The following is a 12,661-nucleotide window of genomic DNA, read 5'->3' as shown; positions in this document are numbered from 1 at the left end:
TATTAATTATTGCTCGAAAGGTCTTGCCATACCAGTTTATTCCTCTGTATTTACTTTAGTTTCTTAGTTTATTCTTGTATTTTGTTCTTCATTCATTTCCATTTAGTTTCATTTGATTAGTATTATCCTCTCTTGGTTTATTGCTATGTCCACTTTAGTTTCTTTTCTGTTGCTAGATTTATTTTATCGTTTATTGACCATCAGTAATCTTCACTCATCACCTGCTGCGCCTCCTAATCATCATGTGTTTCACATCATGTGTTGATTTTTCACTGTTCAGCGTCGGATTCTCTGTTTTTATGCCATAATTCACATCTAGTTCGTCGCTCCGTTTTGCCCGCTTCTCATGTTTCAGAGTTTTGCGAAATGTGCGCGGCGTTTTTTGTTTTTTTTTAACTCCCTGCAGGGCGGTCGGGAAACATATCGATGGGGAAAAGGCAGACTGACATAAACCTTTTAAAGCAACGGAAACAATTTCGGTATTCTGATTGAAATTTAAAAGTGCTGTGGTACTGTTGTTCAATCAAACCCGTTTCATACCGGACCACTTACAGCTCCGTGTTAACGCTATAAAATGAACGCTCTCTATTGTGGTATCACCCATGGAGGTATTTCTTTATTTCTTTATTTAAATGGGTTCATTTTTCAGAGGGATACAAAGTGAGGGTATCGTGATTTTAGTAATTACATGTTTATAAGAGCGATTTTCTGTTGTCCTTCGATGGAAGCGGGCAGCTGTCAAACGGAAATAAAACACTTTTTAATATAAGTTGCTGCTTTGACATGATCACAGAACTACCAAAACATATGTAGCCTACATAAATACCAGACAAAGTGAATCACAGCAGCGTCATCAGCAGGTGTAACGCTGAACTGATGCGGAGCGGAGCTGCGCCATGAAGCTACAAACACTGAATAGAAGAAGAGCTGCCATCGATACAGCTGCAGCCAAGCATGATTTAATGTTACACAATACAGTTTTACCAAGTTGCTCAACGTCTAAACTGGTATTGTTGTGGATTTAAGGTGTGAAGTTTACCTTCGACCAAACGCCCCCCAAAGACATCCCAGCGCCCCCCTTTTGTAAAAATGTCCGCCAGCGCCCCCTGCCGTCCTCTGAACGCCCCCTGGGGGGCGGTACCGCCCACGTTGAGAACCGCTACTCTAACAGGATCCTCAGATCCAGCCATCGATGTCTGGTGTCCTGCAACATTTACATACGTCCTGATCCAGCACGCCTAAATTAAATGGCTGCTTAGGACATTCAAGTTCTCCAGAGTCGTGCTAATGACCTTTGACCTCATGATTTGACTCAGGTGTGTTAAAGAAGAGAAATCTAAAGATTGTAGGACACCGACCCTTATGAACTGGAGTTAACGCCCTGCTGTACAATTGTCCAATGACAATTGTACAGCAATTGTACAACAATTGAATAATTGTAATCACATTTACTTGCATAAAGTGGAAACTTTACCTGTGTTGAGGTAGATGAGGAGTTTACATAGTGTCTTTACTTTAAAACCTTTTTGGTTTCCATTTGTTGAAAGTAAATTACAAACATTTAGCCATAGTTTGACCACTGCTTTATGACAGAAAAAAAGTTTGATGTCACAAATATATGAAATATAAACAAATATAAAACCTGAAGTTTGAAGCTTCAGGTTTTGGTGTTGAACCTCCCAGAATCCTAGCTGCTGATTGGCTGAAGATGCAGAGAAAAGTACATATAGACAGTTAGTGTTAGAAAAAATTATGTTGATTTTCCTGAACAGCTGATGCACTGACAAACATGACTGTGACAGAACATTACTGAACCCGGAAATTACTTGAATCATCACAATGTATGTAGAAATATTTCTTTTTATATTTATCAAATGTTTTACATTAATTGTTTTGCTGTGAAGGCTATTTTTGCAGTGGTGCTATAAATGCATAAAATATAATTTTTTTTAAGTATGTTTATTAGCTGTCAATTGTGTCAAAATAATAATCGGAGAGCAAAGCCTGCAGGTTTAGCTTGTACTTACTTCAGAGGACAGACCACCAGGACGCTCCGTCTTGCTTCTGGGTTTGCCTGGCTATTTTTCCAGCCAGCGAACCATTCCGCCACCCAGTGGTCCTTTTTCAGACCACTTAGTCTCCAGTACCGCTAAAAACGCATAATATGTTTATAAATAATTTTAGAATATTATAAAGACGTGCTGAGATATACTGTTTTCCACCGAACTAACGTATTTGCCACTTTGGCACAATGAGAAACGTTCAGAGGATAAAAACACTAGACTCAGAGCAAAACTCAGAAGTCCCAGCTTTTACTAGCATGTAAACGCACCATCTACACACAAATCTGGGAGCTTCCCCGAAGCATGAAATGAGTCTCAAAAATAGTTGTGCACTCATAACCGGATTTGTGTGTAAATGCAAGTTTGAGTGTGTGTACCAGTTGATTTGTGTGTACTTTAAGTTTTACAAATCGAGTATTACACACACACACACACAGATATTTTGAGACTATTTTCACTCCATAGAAATCTGTCAGTGTCTGGTGTGTTGTACTTGGTGCCACACACTGTATGACCAAATCTGTTGTTCCTAAGATTTTTTAGTGCCATGTGTGTCATCTCTTGTCTTTTGAAAATGAACCAGCAAAATAATAATTAAAAAAATGCTGTATGGACCAGGCAAAAAGTGACTTCCATCCCACACAAAATAACAGCAACCAAAATATAGAAAGATCTTTCTACTCTTTCAGATTCTTGGAATACCAATAACAAAATAGTCATCAATAAACCTCTCCCCACTCTTCTCATCATACTGCAAAAGAAAGTGTTCCTTCATGTTTCTTGTGATGGAGTCCATCTTCTTATTCTAAATCTTCTGATCAACAACAGCAAAAAAATGAATATTGCCACATTCTCCTGAGCATCTCCTGTTCTCATGTGTGAAAGCAGCTAATGTAAAGCTAATCGAAGAGAGAAATAAAACTATGACTAGTGAGGGGCATTAAATATGGATTAATGGAATGTTGCTCGGGTCCATCTCTGGGTGTAGTGTAGTGTTGAAAAATAAAATTTATGTTGCCAGCCACTGGCCGTGAAGGTGCATTTGGACTTATAGTGTGCTTTAATTAGAAGTGAGATATTAGCATTTCATAGGGCTTTACGCTGGGCGAGGGGTATCGGCCGGCCAGCGCACCTTCATTAACCGGCTTCTTCACATAATGAGTGGCGTCATTAGCTGATGGAGTGGATTTGCCCTATCTCTACCTTGAAAGGCACATCTTTTACATACTTGCAAGAAATAAAGCATTTTAATGAATTTCTTAATGAATAAAATAAGATGGCACTTTTTGAAAATTTGACAGGAGCATTTTTAACAATGCAGGGAGGAAATGGAGTGAAAAACAAAACTTGTTGGAAGGATTTGTTATCTTCTTTGGATGTATTTTAATGGAAGTTCACAAAATGAAAATAAACAATTTGCAATATTTTTAAATCTATTTCAATCAATCAAGCTTATGTGCAGTGGTGGAAAAAGTACTCAAAAAATCAACTTAAGTAAAAGTACAAATACGCAGACAAAAATGTACTCAAGTAAAAGTAAAAGTACCACATTAACATTTTACTTAAGTAAAAGTAAAAAAGTACTGGCTTTTAAAAATACTTAAGTATTAAATGTAAAAGTATTTGCTGAATAATACCTAATCGCTAATATCATTAAGTATATTGATCATATTTAATTTTATTACATTAGAAATGTGCCATTTTAATGAACAATGCCACAGATAAAGCATATTTTTATTGTGTTTACTCTGTAACATAGTTTAGACTTAGATATGCAGGGTTTCCCCCAAAAAACTTGCTAAGCCCGGTGGTCGGGGCGTCGAGGCGGTCCACTGGCGGTCCACTGGCGGTCCACCGTGTTTTATATTAAAAGATGTTCAGTTGATAAGAAATGTAAAAGAATTTGTGTGTAATTATATGTTTGGGGAAAATATCTCCAGTGAAATGGTATTCAAGCCCACAACTAGTCTAAAAACAACAGATTTGCACTTCTGTTTAATCCAAATTAAGTCAGCGGCTCCATCAGGCCCCCAAGGGCTTCAGGGGCCCCATAAACAGTAATATTTTAAAACAGACCACATATTCATAAATGTAACACTTGTTTATTGAGATGATCAATGCTGTTAAATTTTATTCAATTGTTTAGGCATACATAAATTAAACAATTTTAAATTGTTTAACATTTAGGTCCAAGATTTTAAGGAGCTGGCAAGTTTACTTTGTAAAACTTCAAAGAACAATATTCATAGTTAGATTGTTTTGTTAACATAGCAACAATCTGATGCTGTGAGTTTAATCTTTGAATTTACAAATACAAATTAGTAAACTTATTGCTTTTTAGGCTGGCCAATTAAACTACTCCCTTCTCCCATATTAAATATAACACAGAAGCTGTTAAAAGGTGTTTTTAGCAACAAAAGGGGCCCCTAAATCAAATTCTGCTCCAGGCCTCATACAGCCTTGGACCGGCCCTGCATGATGAGGTAATATGCTGCACTATGCAGAGATGTGCAACAAACGGGAGACTTAATTCAATGCGGCTAATGTGGCTTTAGTAACTAACATTTCGTGTCTGTTGAGTTTTTAATAAACTCGACCAATTATTCTGGTTGTTCGAGTTTATGGGACGAGTTTCTCAGATCTCCGTGTGGCCGCGCGCATTAACTCTAAGTAGACAACGCATTTGATATGGTTTGATGCATCGTGTAACCGGAAAGATAATACTAAAAATAATAATAAAATAATATAAAATCAGGGTGATGCGTGACTCCGAGGAGAGCGTGAAAGCTCCTCACCGGGCTGAACCTGCATGATGAGGTTAGCGCTGCTTGTTATCCACAAACGCTCCGGCCAACCGGGACCACAGACATAATCTTTACAGGGAAGACACACACAGAACCACACGCTGGGCAGCGTGTTGAGATGTAAACGCCGCATATAATTGTTCGTTCACAAAGATAAATCATTCTCACCGCTCCACAACGCGACCTCTGAATTCGATACAAGTTATTCCTGCGGTTCACATTGAGCTGCACAACCAGAACTAACGCGGCGGGTTTTAAACTCTTACCTAGAGTTCTCCAAAGGATCATAATTCCTCACTAAGTGGATGTAAATATCCATATAGATCAGCCTGTGTCCAGTTTGAGTGAAAGGAGGCGCGCGATCCGCGCTGAGGTAAAGCAGCGGCAGCGCGCGTGGCAAAGCGCAGAGGCACCAGCTGTGTGATTAGTCGGGTTTAAATGCATAAACTATAAACCTATCTATTATAAACCTATCATTTAGGAATAAATCTGCTCTGCTAGAGAAATGCTAAGAGCAAAAGAGATACTTGCAGCTTGGCTTTTAAAAAAAAAAAAATATATATATGTATATATATATATATACTGATCATATTTAATTATATATATATATATATATATATATTTTTTTTTTTTCTTCCTAGAAACGTAAACAAGCAACGCTTAGCCTGGCGGCGGGGCTAGTAACACATGGCGGGCCGCCAGGCTTATAATACACTGGGGGAAACCCTGATATGTGATTCTATGCATCATAATTTCAGGGATGGAAACATCTTGTCTCCTGTCCTAACATAACATGAACTTCACTTTTTTTTGCCACTAGTGGCTTTTATTTTGAAAGAAATCCAACAGAAAGGGTGGACAGTGGAGGACATGGAACCAAAGAGCCACGTAGCAGAGTTGTAGTCTAGACCAGTGGTCCCCAACCCCCGGTCCGCGGACCGGCACCGGTCCGTGGATCAATTGGTACCGGGCCGCGCAACAAATAATTAAATATTTCCGTTTTATGTATTATTTGAGTCTGGAGGACCTTTTATTTTGAAAATCCTTTAACCAGATTCTCTCGGTTACTTGCGGGCCAACATTGAGCCCACAAGCAGCAAAATGAGTAAGAAACAGATCAGATGTCTTTGGAAAGTTTCTTTGCAAAGGGGAAAAGGCCCAAAGAAGAGACAGGAGAATGGATTTATCCCGGACCGGTAAGTGAGTCCCACGTTACAACCCCGCTCTGCGTAACATGCGGCGACCGGCTGCTAATGAGGCAATGAAGCTTCAAACTGCTTCACCACGTAGAGACCAAGCAGGCTGTGCTCAAGCAACACAACTCGGGTGTTATTGTCTCCCGTCACTCCCAGATGGGACCGTCTCGTTGCAGAGAAACAAGCTCAGGGCTCCGTTAGTCATTATCATGAGTTAAAATTTTCACAAAGTAAAATGTTCGTTTTTGTGTCGCATCGGTCTCTTATTTTGAAGGGATATGTAAACGTTACCATAGCGACCAGAGTCAGAGCGCTTGGGCAGTGGTCGAGAGGAGATGAGTAGAGCTTGTGAGTCTTAAGTCTGGTTTAGACTGAAAGATTTAAGAATGTCGGCCGATTCTCCAAACCTCTGTGACCACAGAGCTGATAAAAGTACAACAGGTTCAATCGGTTCGTGTGTCCAAGGCAGGAGCAACACGAACCGATTCCAGTCACGAACATTCCGATTCCTGAGGATAATCCAGTAAAACACCCAAATAGCAGGAATTTAGAATAACCAAACACGGATGACAATGTAGAAGCAATAGTGATAGTTTGTGGAGTCATTTTAAGAAATAAAAGACGACGGAAGCAGCCGCTCTATTTGCTGCACTATGATTTGGAGGTGACTATTTTTTCATAGTTAACATTTTTAACTGAATAAACATATATAATAGGGACCTTTACATATAATAATAAACATTTCCACATATAATCTCCGATATCCACCGGACTCTCAGTTGCGCGATATGTCAGCTGTTTGGGATTCGCCTCTGTTCTTATGTCACCGCGCTTTTTGATTGGCTATCTGTCACATTCAACAGGTTGTAATCTCGTTCCCAGTTAGGGAAAAACCCTACAGGCTGTGATAAAAGGGCCAAGACAACCCAAATTGGGTATATTCAGGCTTTAGCAGGAACACCAACATCCAGAAGCCTTATCTGAAAGTTAAAACTTCTCCCCTCCCCACCGGGCCGCAGCAAAATTTCTAAGTCTTGACCGGTCCGCAGTAATAAAAAGGTTGGGGACCACTGGTCTAGACCACCGAACCCAAGACCAAATCAAGAGCAAGACCAGCATCCCGCGCTACATGACACAAAATTTAGTGTACCTATCAAAATTGTTTCTCAAATTGATCTGAAAGATCCACATTCCCATAAAAACACCTAGATATTAAATACTTAGGGCTGAAATAAATTTAAGCAGTATCAATTCAAACTCTTCTTCATTCTGCTTTGCTTTTATCTCTGTGCCACAATCCGCAGAGGTCTCCTGCCATCCCTAAAAAAAAAATAACGCCCTGGGCGGTTGCCCATATTGCCAATGTCAGAAACCACAACTGTGTGCACCATTAAACATAGCAATTAAGGCAATGCATTAACGGTAAACAACGCTCAACTATGAACATTGACTAAGGAACAATAAGCAAGAAGTAACCAAGCAAAAGGAGGTGACTGTTCTCATCCTCCCTCCTGCTGCAACGTTTGTCACCATGACAGGAGGTGAAAACAATCAAAGAGCAATGAGCATGCTCTGTGTTCTTATGTTCTGTTTTATTTATTCACCAATATATATATAATTTTTTTATGAAATAAAATTGCTACTGCAGTGTACACAGAGCATTACAAGAACACAGAACGTCTCTCAGTGAGGCTCCAGTCCTATGAACCTTAGTAAAGATCCGTCCAGAAGAATCGGATCGTTCCTGAATGTCATATTACAATATTGCACTTTGGTCACAGCGTTGTCCCATATTTGCGACACCTCAGCAGTGGTGGAGAAAGTACTCAAAAAATCAACTTAAGTAAAAGTACAAATACACAGACAAAAATGTACTCAACTAAAAGTACCACATTAACATTTTACTTAAGTAAAAGTAAAAAAGTACTGGCTTTTAAAAATACTTACGTATTAAAAGAAAAAGTACTTGCTGAATGCATTACCTAATCGCTAATATCAAGTGTACTGATTGTATTTAATTTTAATACATCATAAATGTGCCATTTTAATGAACAATGCCACAGACAAAGCATGTTTTTATTATGTTTACTCTGTAACATAGTTTAGACTTAGATATGTGATTCTATGCATCATAATTTCAGGGATGGAAACATCTTGTCTCCTGTCCTAACATAACATGAACTTCACTTTTTTTTTGCCACTAGTGGCTTTTATTTTGAAAGAAATTCAACTGGCAGTGGAGGACATGGAACCAAGGAGCCACGTAGCAGAGTTGTAGTCTAGATCAGTGTTTTTCAACCTTTTTTGAAAAACACTGGATTTTTTTAATTGAAAAAATCCCGAGGCACACCACCAACCAAAAATGTAAACAAAGATACTCTGTAGCTGCCTATATTACATATATAGTCATTCTTATCAAAGTGTCTTGAATAGGAATCAAATAAACACGAAAATGTATTTTTTAGCATTTTACATTTTTTATTTCAAATTGCACTTAACATGTACACTTCAAAAGGTATGAATGTAGTAACATTCATGCATCACTAATTCTCTTGTTTTAATGTAAAATGCTCTGTACCTACTGCCATCCAGTGATAATAAAATTAAAATTTTGTAATTACATTACAAAATTACGCCGCTAGTCACAGCAAAGACACTCAAAGATGGCATTATTTGCATTATTCGTTTTCAAAAAATCTTTTAAGACCAATTACCATATTTTCCAGACTATGAGCGCACCATACTAACCGTACCTTCAAATGTTCTGAACCCCCCCTGGAAACTTACATATATCAACCGCTGGTATCTCTGCCGCTCTCGGTTTCCGGTTATTAGGACCCAGCAGAGGGCGGCGTCCTAATAACTGCTGGATTTATTAAGGACGCAGATCTCCGTCTCCAAGTCTGGTTTTGTTCATGCCGAGTTTACATGCAGCAGCTCTATCTGTACTGCCAGATCGATAGCCCTCAGAAGCTGCATCAAATGAGTTTGAAAACATTTCTCCGTCGTGCCTGCTGCTAGCATGGGTGCTAGCATACTGTTCTAAATGAAAATGAGCACTTTCTTTTTGATTTCCAATTTTGACTTCCAATGATTCACTTCCTGCTAAAGAGCCCCCTGGTGGTTGAAGAAAAATCCACAGAAAAGCCACATGTTCAAAGTGTAGGAAAAAAGTAGCAGCTTATAGTCCGGAAAATATGGTTGGTGAAATTGAATAATTTCCACGGCACACCTGACGATCACTCACGGTACACTTGTGTGCCGCGGCACAGTGGTTGAAAAACACTGGTCTAGACCACCAAACCCGAGACCAAGTCAAGACCAAGACCAGTGCCTTACGCTACATGACACAATAAAATTAAGTGTACCTATCAAAATTGCTTCTTAAATTGATCTGAAAGATCCACATTCCCATAAAAACACCTAGGTATTAAATACTTAGAGCTGAAATAAATTTAACCAGTATCAATTCAAACTCTTCTTCATTCTGTTTTGCTTTCATCTCTGTGCCACAATCCAGAGGTCTCCTACCATCCCTAAGAAAATAACGTCCTGGGCGGTTGCCCATATTGCCCATATCAGAAACCACAACTGTCTGCACCATGAAGCATAGCAATTAATGGGAAACAACGCTCAACTATGAACACTGTCCAAGGCCCAATAAGCAAGAAGTAACCAAGCAGAAGGAGCACCGTGACTGTTCTATCAACCTTAGTAAAGATCCATCCAGAAGAATCGGATTGTTTATGAATGTCATATTACTATACTGCACTTTGGTCACAGCATTATCCCGTATGCGACACCACAGTCAACACCTCCGCACAATAATTCAGCACGAGTGACAACTTTTTTTCATCACAGATGCAACATATGTGGTCAGTCAGTACAGCTAGCTTTGCTAGCATCATGTCCATGGAGCTTACCTTTCTTTAAGCTTTCCTTCCAAGTGACGCCCACCTTAAGTCCCTGAACTTCACATTCTAACGAAAAAAAAGCTCAATGCGACTTGGATGTAACGAGTAACGCGACAGTTTTGTAGAAATGTAGTGAAGTAGAAAGTACAGATACTTACTGTAAAATGTAGTGGAGTAAAAGTAGAAAGTATCCATTATTAAATCTACTTAAGTAAATTTTTTGTGTATCTGTACTTTACTTAAGTACAGTAACAAAGTACTTGTACTTCGTTACTTCCCACCACTGCACCTCAGTCAAGACCTCCACACAATAATTCAGCGCATGAGTGACAACTTTTTTTCATCGCAAATGCAATGTGTGCAATTTGGCTCCAACTCCCCTTGTCATTTCTATATTCTTTGCACGAAATGTTGAATAAACATTAATTATACCACCAGTGGTGGAGAAAGTACTCAAAAAATGTACTTAAGTAAAAGTACAAATACACAGACAAAAAATTACTCAAGTAAAAGTAAAACTACCACATTAACATTTGTACTTAAGTAAAAGTAAAAAAGTACTGGCTTTTAAAAATACTTATGTATTAAAAGTAAAAGTACTTGCTGAATGGATTACGTAATCCTAATACAATATCATTAAGTGAACCAATCATATTTAATTTTAATACATTAGAAATGTGGCATTTTAATGAACAATGCCACAGATAAAGCATGTTTTTATTATGTTTACTCTGTAACATAGTTTAGACTTAGATATGTGATTCTATGCATCACAATTTCAGGGATGGAAACATCTTGTCTCTTGTCCTCAGTGTTGTAGCACTCGAGGTCGGTCTTGGTCTCGAGACCATTTTTTGATGGTCTCGGTCTCAGGTGCTGAGGACTCGGCATTTTATTTCAAGACCGGTCGAGACCGCAACTGTGAAAATATCACTAAACATGCAGCATACTGTCCAGTTTATTTGTTAACATCTTTGTTTTCAGTGGATGCAAAAACGCACCGATAAAAATCCAACCAATAACGTGACTTGCCAATTACGTGTTTCTGTTACTCCCCCCCCCCACCTTTCACTCGCACGCGGCGCTCCAAGACATGCGCAGTGGTTTTCTCTCAGCGGCAGAAAATGTCTGTCTAATAGTCAGTAATAGAATAAAGCTGCATAAATTATAAGAAACCCGATGGCCACAGCTAACTCAGCAGCGCTTCGCTTTCACAGACGGTGGGGACTAGGTCTAACTTTTTTCGTCACTTAGAAAAGAAGCTCAAATAAAGGTAAGCTCCGTTGACGTGATGTTAGCAAAGCTAGCTGTACAGAGACACATAAGCATTTGTGATGAAGAAAAGTCACTCACTGCCTGAATTATTGTGCGGAGAGATGTTGACCGACTTGTTGCACATATGAGACAACGCTGTGTCCAAAAGTCTGCAATGTAGTGATGCGACATTCAGGAGCAGTACGATTCTTCTGCACGGGTCTTTACTTATTGGATAGGACTGGAGTGTCACTGAGAGCCTATCAGATTACCATACGCTGTCAGAATAGCATACATCAGAGGTTCCCAAACTGTGGGGTGCGCCCCCTAGAGGGACCGCCCTCTAGGGGGCGTCATCCAGACAGGAAGCCATCTGGATGAAAAAAAAAAAACATGAACCCTGTATGCGCTGGGTTTTTACTTTAGAATGGCCAACTCTCTGTTATTCCTCTGTTAATTTGATACAGTAGGTGTTTCCACACTAACCATATCTGTGTCCTCTGTCACTTTTATCAGCAGTTAAAACTGTTTAATCCATTGTTAACATGTGATAATCTGTTTTTCCAAGCCGCCTTTAAACGCAACATGAGCGCTATGACGCTGGGTTTACACCTGTACGGCAGCGAAGGCGCTGGGTTTACACCTGCTGCTGTGCGGAGCTGCACAGGTGTGTTAGAATCATGGCAGCAAAACGCAAATAACTTTTCACAGTTCCCCTCCAAAACTAACAGACTGTTTAGTAAAGCTGCTTGATGCAGGTAAAGTTAGCTAAAAGATGACTAGCTAGAAATAGTTTGGAAACCACTGGGGGGGCGCAGGACAAAAAGTTTGGGAACTACTGGCATACATGTATCTACTTCTTGCTTGTTGCTCCTTTGTCAGTGTTCATAGTTGAGCGTCAGGCTTTGCCTCAGTTGCTATGTCTAACGGTGCAGACGGTGGTTTCTGACATGAGCAACATGGGTAAACACCCAGGGCGTTATCTTTTTAGGGATGGCACAAGACCACCGCAGATCGTAGCACAGAGATGGAAGCAAAGCAGAACAAAGAGTTTGTTAAATTTAAAATTGGTTAAATTTGTTAAGTATTTAATATCTTTGTGTTTTTATGGGAATATGGATCTTTCAGATCAATTTGAGAAGTAATTTTGATGATATTTTACATTTTATTGTGTCATGTAGCGTGGGGCGCTGGTCTTGGTCTTGTCTTGGTCTCGGGTTAGGTGGTCTTGAACACAACACTGCCTGTCCTTTTGCCACTAGTGGCTTTTATTTTTAAAGAAATCCAACAGAAATGTGGATGGGGAGGACATGCAACCTAGGAGCCACGTAGCAGAGTTGTAGTCAAGACCACCTACCCAAGACCAAGTCAAGACCAGCACCCTGAGCTACACATATGAGACAACGCTGAGTTACATTCCCATAAAACAC

General features: G+C 39.4%; 1 protein-coding gene across 8 annotated transcripts in view; it reads left to right on the top strand.

Annotated features, from left to right (window-relative positions):
* foxp1b (forkhead box P1b) overlaps positions 1–12,661 on the top strand; it is a 363,905-nt gene that overhangs the window by 145,708 nt on the left and 205,536 nt on the right. The gene's annotated exons all lie outside the window — the stretch shown is intronic.

The sequence above is a fragment of the Poecilia reticulata genome, chromosome 5 (assembly GCF_904066995.2).
Source record: "Poecilia reticulata chromosome 5, P_reticulata-male-v2, whole genome shotgun sequence".
In the NCBI taxonomy this organism is placed as follows: domain Eukaryota; kingdom Metazoa; phylum Chordata; class Actinopteri; order Cyprinodontiformes; family Poeciliidae; genus Poecilia; species Poecilia reticulata.
Note: the sequence above shows the minus strand (reverse complement) of the source record. Positions and strands in the feature narration are given on the sequence as shown.